The 10,159-nt window shown below is 42.0% G+C and overlaps 1 pseudogene; it reads left to right on the plus strand.

Annotated features, from left to right (window-relative positions):
* The first annotated feature begins 2,937 nt into the window (after positions 1-2,937).
* Positions 2,938-3,297, plus strand: LOC123521009 (annotated as a pseudogene).
* The last annotated feature ends 6,862 nt before the right edge of the window (positions 3,298-10,159 follow it).

Here is a 10,159-nt window from a genome sequence, read left to right on the forward strand (position 1 = left end):
GGTTGATATGAGGAAGCCCTGATGGCATAGTGGTTACAAGTTGGACTGTGATCCACATAGTCAGCAGTTTGAAACCACCAGCCAATTGGTGGGAGAAAGATGGGCTTTCTACTTCTGTAAAGACTTATAGCCTCAGAAACTCACAGGGGCAATTCTACCCTGTCTTATGGGATCACTGTGAGTTAGCATCGACTCAATGGCAGTGAGTTTGAGAGTTTTGGTATTGGTTTGCAATAAGATGGAGCCACCTCAAGGACAATGTGTGTGTGTGTGTGTGTGTGTGTGTGTGTGTGTGTGTCTATTAAATCTTTACAGAAGCAAATGTGCACACATTTCTTCCATGACCCCATGGGGTCGGTTAGAACCACCAACCTTTAGGTTAGCAGTCAAATGGAAACCGTTTGTTCCACTCAGATATCTAGGAAAAGGGTTCCGATGGACTGAAATATCATTTTAAGCAATTTGATTCACAACTGAAGTAAGATGCTTTTTGTAGTGTCTCTGAGAAATAACAAGTTTCAAGAGATTTTCCTGTAGCCGTCCCATAAGCTTCCCACTAACAACCTGATGAGGTAAGTCTATTACTGTTCCCTTTTTATAGAAGGAGGAAATGAAGCTTGGAGCAGTTTAATAGCTTGCCCAAGGTTTCAGATCTAATGCACGGCAAAGCCAGATCTAAAGCCACATCTGTTCCCACCTAGAGCTCACGTTCTAGGAATTGAACTGCAGTCATTAAAATAAAAACATACATGAGCTTGCATTGTCAGGTCTGTTTATAGATAGTTGTTCCTCAAGCAACATTACAGTAAATCAATTACTGTCAACTTGACTTTAACTCATGGCGACCCCAAATGTGTCCGAGTAGAACCATGATCTGTGAGCCCTGGAAGGTTTTCTTTTTGAGCCAAACGCTAGAACACAGCCCTGTAAGCTCGTCAATGGCTACATTTTCAGAGCGCGATCTCCAGCCTTTGGCCGGACTTGAACCCCTCGTCTTTCAGTTAGCAGCTACTGGTTGTGTCACCTATTGGGCCAAAACACTGTTGTTGGGTGCCGTTGAGTCATGTCTAAGCAACTCCTGGGATCTATGGGCAATGCCATCGCTCAGTTTGCCTCTGAAAACCGCGCTCTCAGTGGTCTTCTTGTCAGTGCCTCAGCTCTCTCCCTCACCAGTTTCCTCTTCCCCACAATGGCCATGCTCGCCTTCCTTGATTTGGATAATCCTTGACAACAGACCTGCTCAAGGTCCCTTTGTTTTACATAATCCTTTACCTGACTCTTCTATACCTGTCCACCATTATCCTGTTTCATTCTTTCCTCTCACAATGAATAGTCTCTTTAGCTGCCACACATACACAACCAAAGGAAAAAGTAAATAAAACTTGTAGAAAGGAAAACCAAATCCATGTAGGTCTTTGGGTGGCACATAGGGTTAAGTCACTGGTGATGAACCAAAAGTGTGGTTCTAATCCTCCCAGAGGAGCCTTAGGAAAAAGGGCGTGGCAAACTCACTGCCATTGAATCAATTCTGACGCATAGTGAGCCTTAGGTCAGGGTAGAGCTGCCCCTGTGGGTTTCTGAAACTGTGCAACTGTTTACAGAAGCAGAAAGCCCGTCTTTCTCCCACGACATGGCTGGTGGTTTAGAACTGCTGACGTTCGGGTCAAAGTCCACCTGGGCTCAGGCATGAAAACCCAAGGAGTACAACTGTACTCTGCACAATGGGGTGGCCATGAATTGGAATCTACACTCTGGAAATTAGCATTTGTTTGGTCGTTCATTCCATTAGGCATTCATTCACCAATACTTTATCGAGCATACTTTGAACATGCCAAGTACTGGGCATGACAGCATTCGGAGAACAGCATCTGGCTCAGCAGGAAGACCAGACGGGAGGAGCATCCAAAGCTATATGGGCAGTTTACCAATTTGGAAGTTCACCAACACACAGATTTGCCTCTCAGTCAAACTTAGTCATGTCCTTTCTTTGCATTTTTTTCCTCTATAAAGAAAGGAAAACAATTCCTACATTAGCCCTTTTGTGATCCAGAGAAAGCCCTGAGATTTCTTAGGGGCTTCAGAGAAGAGCTATATAATCATAAGAACTAAAGATGTAAGCATTCCACATTTACTTTTATAGTCTAATAGGAAACATACTTTATGCCCATTTCTGCCAAGAGCTTGAAATGGAAATTGAAGCTAGAAGCATGGCAAATCATCCTGGAAGACTGCATCTCCACGCTTTATACATTTTTTGGCAAACACCACTGTGTAAAGATGGACTTTTCACTCTTTCTTTACATAGTGATTTATAGCTGTGAAGACGGGCTCCACCGTGTGTCTGTCAGTTTGTGGCACTGCGGTGGCTTGTGTGCTGCTGGATGCTGGAAGCTGTGCCGTTGGTATTTCAAATGCCAGCATGTTCACTCAAAGTGAAAAGATTTTAGGAGAGTTTCCAGACTAGGAAAAGGAAAAAAAAAAAAAAAAAGGAATCGGCTGTCCACTTCAGAGGAATTGGCCACTGAAAACCCGGTGGAGAGCATTGAGACATTGTCAGTTACTAAAACCCTAATGAACAGAAGTAGAACATGGTCAGAGACAGTGCCAGAAGATGATCCCCTCAGGTCAGAAGACACTCAAACCATGAGTGAGGAAGAGCTGCCTTCTCAAAGAAGAGTAGAGCACAGTGACCTGGATGGAGGAACGTCTGTGGGAGTAAAGCCCTTGGCACCTTCCTTTGCTGACAGGGTGCAGCTCACACTGAGAGGCAAAAGCTGTAAACATAAATTAGTAATTGGAATTTGGGATGTATGAAATACGAATGTAGGAAAATTGGAAGTTGTTAAAAAAAATAGAACACATAAAGATTGATATTCTCCTTTTAGTCCGACATCTTAGCGAGGCTGCTTCAGTAATAGTTGCTCTCTGAGCTTCATGATGCCACCCAAGGACAATAAGAAGAAGGATGCCAGAAAGTTGGCCAAGAAAGACAAAGACCCAGTAAACAAATCTGGGGGCAAAGCCAAGAAGAAGAATTGGTCCAGAGGCAACATTTGGGACAAGCTCGATACCCTGGTCTTGTTTGACAAAGCCACCCACGACAAGCTCTGTAAAGAAGTTCCCAACTGAAAGCTTATCACCCCAGCTGTTGTCTCTGAGAGACTGGAGATTCAAGGCTCCCTGGTCAAGGCAACCCTTCAGGAGCTTATCAAGCTGGTTTCAAAACACAGAGCTCATGTCATTCACACCAGGAATACCAAGGGTGGAGATGCTCCAGTGGTTGGTGAAGATACATGAGCAGGTCCAACCAACTGTACATTTTGGCCAATAAATTTTTACTAAATAAAAAATACTGATATTCTAACCATTAGTGAGCTGAAATGTATTGGTCATTTTGAATCAGAAAATCATACCGTTAATTCTGCTGGGGATGATGACACAATCAAAAGAAATGGTGTTATATTCTTTGTCAAAAAGGACATTTCAAGATCTATCCTGAAGTACAATGCTGTCTGCTATAGGATAATGTCATTCCAAATACCAAGATATCCAATGAATACAACTATTATTCAAATTTATGCACCATCCACTAAAGTCAACGATGCAGAAATTGGAGAAGTCTGCAAACATCTTCAGTTAGAAATTGACTAAAAATGCATTGATCATTACTGGCAATTAGAATGCAAAAGCTGGAAATAAAAAGGAAGGAACAGTACTTGGAAAGTATTGTGTTGGTAATAGAAACGAGTGCATGATGGAACTTTGCAAGAGCTAATGACTTGTTCATAGTAAATACCCTTTTCAATAACACAAAAGGCGACTATACACATGGACTTCTCCAGATTAAATACAGAGAAATCAAATTGCTTTTACGGGAAGACTTGATGGAGAATCTCAACATCAGCAGCTAACACAAGGCCAGGGGCTGACTGAGGAACAGACCATCAATTGCTCATATATAAGTTGAAGTTGAAGTTGAAGAAAAGTAAAACAAGACCATGAGAGTAAAAATATGACCTTGATTATGTTGTACCCAAGTTTAAGAATATCTCAATAACAGATTTGAAGCATTAAATACTAATAAAGAAGATCTGATGAGCTGTGGAAGAACATCAGTAACAACATACTCAAAGAAAGCAAAAAGTTACCAGGGACAGGAAAGAAAAAAGAGAGTGTGATGTCTAGACTCTGGAACTTGTTCCTAATCACTAAAGTAAATGGAAACAATTATGAAGTCAAAGACCTGAACAGAAAATTTCATAGGGCAGCTTAAGAAGACAAAGTCAAATATGATCATGAAATGTTCAAAGATCTAGAGTTAGAAAATAAAAAAAGAACACCCTGTGCATATCTTAAATGGAAAGAATTCAAGAAAAATTCAAGCCTTGAGTTGCCATCTTGAAAGATTCTATGGATAAAATATTGGATGATGCAGAAAGCATCAGAAGAAAATGGAAAGAATACACAGAGTCACTGTTCCAAAAAGAGCTAGTTGACATTCCACCATTTCAGGAGGAAGCATATGATCAAGAATTAATGATACTGAAGGAAGAAGTCCAGGTCATACAGAAAGCATTAACCAAAATCCAGGAATAAATGGAATACCAATGGAAATGTTTCAACAAGCTGATGAAGTCCTTCCACATCCAGGTCAGGAAATTTGGAAGAAAGCTACCTGGCCAACTGCCTGGAAGAGATCTGTATTTGTACCTATTCCAACAGAAGGCTTAAATTATAGGTGAGCCCACACAATGCTCAAATTATAGAATAATGTCATTGATATTACATGCAGGTAAAACTTTGCTGAAGATCATCCAACAATGGCATAGCAATACATTGACAAGGAGCTTACAGAGGTTCAGGATGGGAAGAGGATGTGGAACAAGAGGTATCGTTGCTGAAGTCAGATGGATCTTGACTGAAAGCAGAGAATACCAGAAACATGTTTACTTATGTTTCGGGATGATAACAAGGCATTACACTGTGCAGAGCTTAAAACACTATGGATAGCATTGAGAAGAATAGGAATTCCCAAACACTTATGTGCTCAAGCAGAACCTCCACATGGATCAAGAGGCAGTTGTTCAAACAGAACAAGAGTGTGCTGCATGTGTTGAGATCAGTAAAGGTTTGTGTCGGTGTTGTATCCTCTTGCCATACTTATTCAGTCTGTACACTGAGCTAATAATCACAGAAGCTGGATTAGATGAAGACGAATTTGGCATCAGGTTGGAGGAAGGCTTATTAGCAACCGGTGATATGCAGATGACACAACTTTGCTTGCTAAAAGTGAAGAAGACTTGAAGCACTTGCTGATGAAGATCAAGGGTTGCAGCCTTCAGTATGGATTACGACTCCATGCAAAGGGGAAAAAAATCCTCTCCGCACATCTGGACAATATATAGCATCATGATAAATGGAGAAAAGTCTGAAGCTGTGAAGGATTTCCTCTTGCTCATATCCACAATCAATGCTCATGCAGTAGCGAATAAATCAAATGACCCAGTCCATTGGGTAAATATGCTGCCTTTTAGCAAAGCGTTTTAAGGCAGGGTATTACTTTGAAGACTAAGGTGTGCTTAACCCAAACCAAAGTATTTTAAATTGCCTTAATGTAAGTGATAGTTGGAAGGTGAATAAGGCAGACTGGAGAAGATTTAATGGATTTGCGTGTTGGTGCTGATGAAGAGCACTGGAAGTACCATGAACTTCCAGAGAAACAGATAAATCTGTCTTGGAAGAAGTGCAGCCAGAATGCTCCTTGGAGAAGTGAGGATGGTGAGACGTTGGACATGTTATCAGGAAAAGGGCATTACATTCACTAAAGTAAAAGGGTAGCAGAAACGAGGAAGATCACTGCAGAGCTGTACTGACACAGTGTCTGTAACAATGGGTTCAAACATAATAATTTTGAGGATGGTGCAAAACTGGATAGTGTCTTGTTCTGCTGTGAGTTGGCACCGAATAACAAGACCACGAGTGTGAGCTGACTCTAGGGAATCTAAGGGTTACAAGAGGGACAGGTTTTGTGTTAACTCTCATTTTATGGCTCTTGAAGGTACAGAGTGGACCTTCCGATATATTTATTATTCTTCCCAATAGAAACTGCAAAATTACATATATAAGAAAAAGCCCAGAGTACAATTTCTGTTAAATGAATTTTACCATGGGGGTTGAATAATCTTGTTGAGCACCTAATATACATACTTTCAAGTGATTTGGGTTGATGCTCACATTATTGCCACAAAAATTTCTAAAATGAACTATTATATTGGAATAATTTAACAGACCAACAAAGCAAGATGATCTGATTGGAACTGTTAACTCTTGACTCCAATGAAATAAAGCTATCTCAAATGGAATTTTCCCCAATCCCACCATCATCGAGCTGATTTCTACCCATGCAAACCATATATTCTAAGCTTGTCAATCTTTATAGGAACAGACAGCCTCATCTCTTTCCCACAGAGGAGACCCACTGCTGACCTTGAGGTTAGAAGTCTAAAGCTTACCTGACTGCACCATCAGTGCTACGTGACCACAACCTAAAGAAAAGAGGAAGCAGTGGTAGAATTCCTGTAATAATTCTCGCCTTACATTGAGGAGTTACTCAGACAATGTACTGTCTGTTAGTGGAGGCTTGCATGATGTATGGTGCTGAATAGGAACCTCAAGGCTAAGATGGACCAGGAAAAAAGGTCTAGCAATCTACTTCTAAAAAAAGTCAACAAATGAAAACCCTAAAGCAGTGGTTCTCAACTCTCCTAATAATCCTTCAATACAGTTCCTCATGTTGTGGTGACCCCCAACCATAAAATAATTTTCATTGCTACTTCATAACTGTTTGCTACTGTTATAAATCATAATGTAACTATCTGATCTGCAGGGTGTATTTTCATTGCTACAAATTGAACATAATGAAAGCCTAGTGATCAATCACAAAAACAGTATAAAATTATATATTGTGAAATATTTATTTCTAATTACAAATCAATGAAAATTTGTCTTGAAGCATGGTGTAGCATGAGTAACACCATTCATGCTAGGTACTCGTATGTGGGCATGTCTGCATGTGGGCGGAACCACCTAGAGATGGATAGAGGAGCGGTGTCTTGATTCCTAAGACCATCAGAAATATGTGTTTTGTGATGGTGTTAGGCGACCTCGGTGAAAAGGTCATTTGACCCCAAAGGGGTCGAAACCCACAGGTTGAGAACCGCTGCCCTAAAGAGTACCTTTACCAATCAGCAGCCAATCATGGGGATGGCACCAGACTGGGCAGCATTCATTACATTTCCACGGGGTGATCAAGAATTAGAGATTGACCCAATGACAGCAGCAGCAGCAGCTGCAGCAACAACATCAAAGAGGGTTGAAATTAAAAAAAAAATTCAAGTGATTGTTGAGTACATGAAAGCCATGTCCATAAGTCTTTCCCTTTAAATGTGCTTATGTTGGGTCATTCCTGAGTTAACCCAGGCTTGAAGATGAAAGCCAGTCTGTTCTGAGCTCAGAACCTCAAAGAATCCATCAATCCTCCATTGCTGCTCCTCTGAAGCTTCTAGATATTCAAGTGCTCTTACACGCCCCGTTAGCCAGACCTGCTCCCATTCTTTGGAAGGGAGGATTCAAAGATAAGTTTCAATGGAAGTGTCCAACTCTGATTCAAGTGGGCCCTGATGGACATAATCTTACTTCACAAACCTCTCAGGGGAACTGCATTTCGGAAGCTACCCAAGCAGACCGCGAGTATCAGTTTATAACACTCCAGTTTGAAGGCCTTTTCTTTAATACTTCTAGAGGTTCTCAAGAGTCAGTGAAAATGAAATTGATCAGAAACAGAATCATCTCCCGAATTTCTGTATGGGACTGTCTGAGAGGCAGCAATTCAGTAGGAAAGGGAGGAGTGAGGAGAAGATTTTTTTCTTTAAGTGGTGTTCATGGGGCAGAAACTGGGTTAGTATGCTGAGTTGGGCTGGGCAGGGGTCTGGGGTCCCTGGGTGTACAAGCAGTCACCATACTCAGCTCACCCAAAGGAGGCTTACATCCATGCCAAGGCACCTCGAAAGAAAAACCTGACAATCTGCTTCTGAAAAAAACCCAGTCATTGGAAACCTTGGGGAGCACAGGTCTACTGTGGTACATCTAGGGTTGGCATGAGTTCAAATCAACTTGACGGCAATTTTTGCTTTTTATTTCCCCTCAGGGAGTGGTGGTGGCTGCACTCCCCTCTCCCTTGCTCTCTGCCATTTCTTGGTGCTGGAAACTGTTCTAGAAGCTAGAAGACTGGCCGTAAGGCCCTCGCAGTCAAGGATGGATTAGCTAGTATTCACTGCTTTGCATTGAGCAAGCTATGCATGGGCTTAATTGTGTTTGCTTGTGAATCATTTCACTTGAGCCTCACCACGTCTTTGGTGGCGGTCGGGTGAAATTGTGCACTGCAGATTGGTAGGACGGCACAATTGGACTCGTGCATGCTTTGTTTATTGGTAATCTAGCCCTGCTTGCAACCCAGAAAGAGACTCAGGGCTGGGTGACTCTAACAAAGCAGCAGGTTTTCAGGACTAAGAGGCCTCACTCTGGTTCCAGCTACCTCTGCTGTGGCCCATCCTTTGAAAAACATCCCAGGCAGTGTCAGAGGTTGGCTTCCTCCCAAGATCTGGAAAGAGAGTGTGTTGTCTGTTCTCCAAATGGCTCATCTGCATCACAGCCAGCCGCAGACCTGCCCAAGGCTGCTCAGCTCTGGCAGAAAAGCCATTTGCCCCATGAGTGAAACAAGAGATGAACTGGAGGGAAGAAGCAGGCTCAGACTGGGAAATGAGAGAGAAGCCACCCACCCTTCATGTATGCTCAACTGTTGAGGTGGCTGGTCTACCTCTTGCCAGCACATCTCACCTGGACCACACTGAGACCAACATCTCTAGCTTGGACAGAGCTCTTTGTTTCATTTTTCTAATATGGATCCACACCTTTGCTTGATATTTTAAATGAAACGGATATTACATTTTAAAAATTCTCTCTAAATATCCACAATAAAGGCCGACATACCCTTTATTTTTCATCATGCCTCAAAAATACTGTTCCATGAAAAGCCAAAATCTATAGAAGTATTTATACCTATTCTTTCTATTATATTTTGCTGGCCTGTGGTGATGTTGGTTATGGGAGAAATAACTGTAATTATCTTTGGAATCCCACTATTCCCCCCCCTCCCAGAAAAAGGTTTGCAGGATAACAGCAATGATTTGTAGGATAACAACAGTGTGTGAGTATTCCCTCTACCCTGAGCCATATGTTACATCTGAACCTTCTCCTTAAAGCAAGCCTCTAAAATTAACGTGAAAACACTAACACGCTGTCACCCAAGGCTGGATGTTGATTTCATCTTTTAGCAGTTGAGAGAGGAAATTAGGATATGGCACAAAGACTATCCACTAGGGTGAGTTAGGGAGCACCTGGGTGTGGAGGCCAGCTTGGGTGGTATGGCCAGCTGGGCCAACAAGGAGGACTAGCCAAAACTAAGCAGTATGAGCCACTGGCGTAGGAGTTGGCCATATGGATTGTGTATGTATGGGAGTGTAAAGAAGAGTGATGAAGACGGAAGGAAACGAGGATGGAAGGTATGGATCCGAGGGATGCTGCTGCTTGAAAGTGATTTTGGTGCCTGATGTGTGGTCTTTATATCTATCATCTATCTATCTATCTATCATCTACATGGGGGCACCCCTAAAAAGCCAGAAAGTTTTTCAAATTTTGTGTTAAAAGAAAAAAACAAAATGGAGTAACATATTCCAAAAATTGAAGGAAAACAACGCATACCCAAGAATACTCTACCCAGCCAAATTATCGATCAAGATAAGTGGAGAGGTAAGAGTCTTCCCAGACCAGGAAAAACTCAAAGACTACATTAGAAGAAGCCCAGCCTTACAAAAGACCCAGTATGGGCAGAAGAACAACACTCACCAAGCATAAATAAGAGACTGCCACATAGAACAACCTCACCCAGAGGGCAACAAAGAGAAAACAGACCCCAAGATAGCACTGGCTTAAGGATGGAAAGAAGCCAAGAACGATACACACACACAAATGCACAACACACTAATGAGAAAGGAAAGTAGGAAAACACCCAACACAAAAGGTATAAGATGACATCACAGAG

The sequence above is a fragment of the Echinops telfairi genome, unplaced genomic scaffold, assembly GCF_000313985.2.
Source record: "Echinops telfairi isolate 266 unplaced genomic scaffold, ASM31398v2 ScPeMD7_7468;HRSCAF=8506_0, whole genome shotgun sequence".
Taxonomy (NCBI): Eukaryota; Metazoa; Chordata; class Mammalia; order Afrosoricida; family Tenrecidae; genus Echinops; species Echinops telfairi.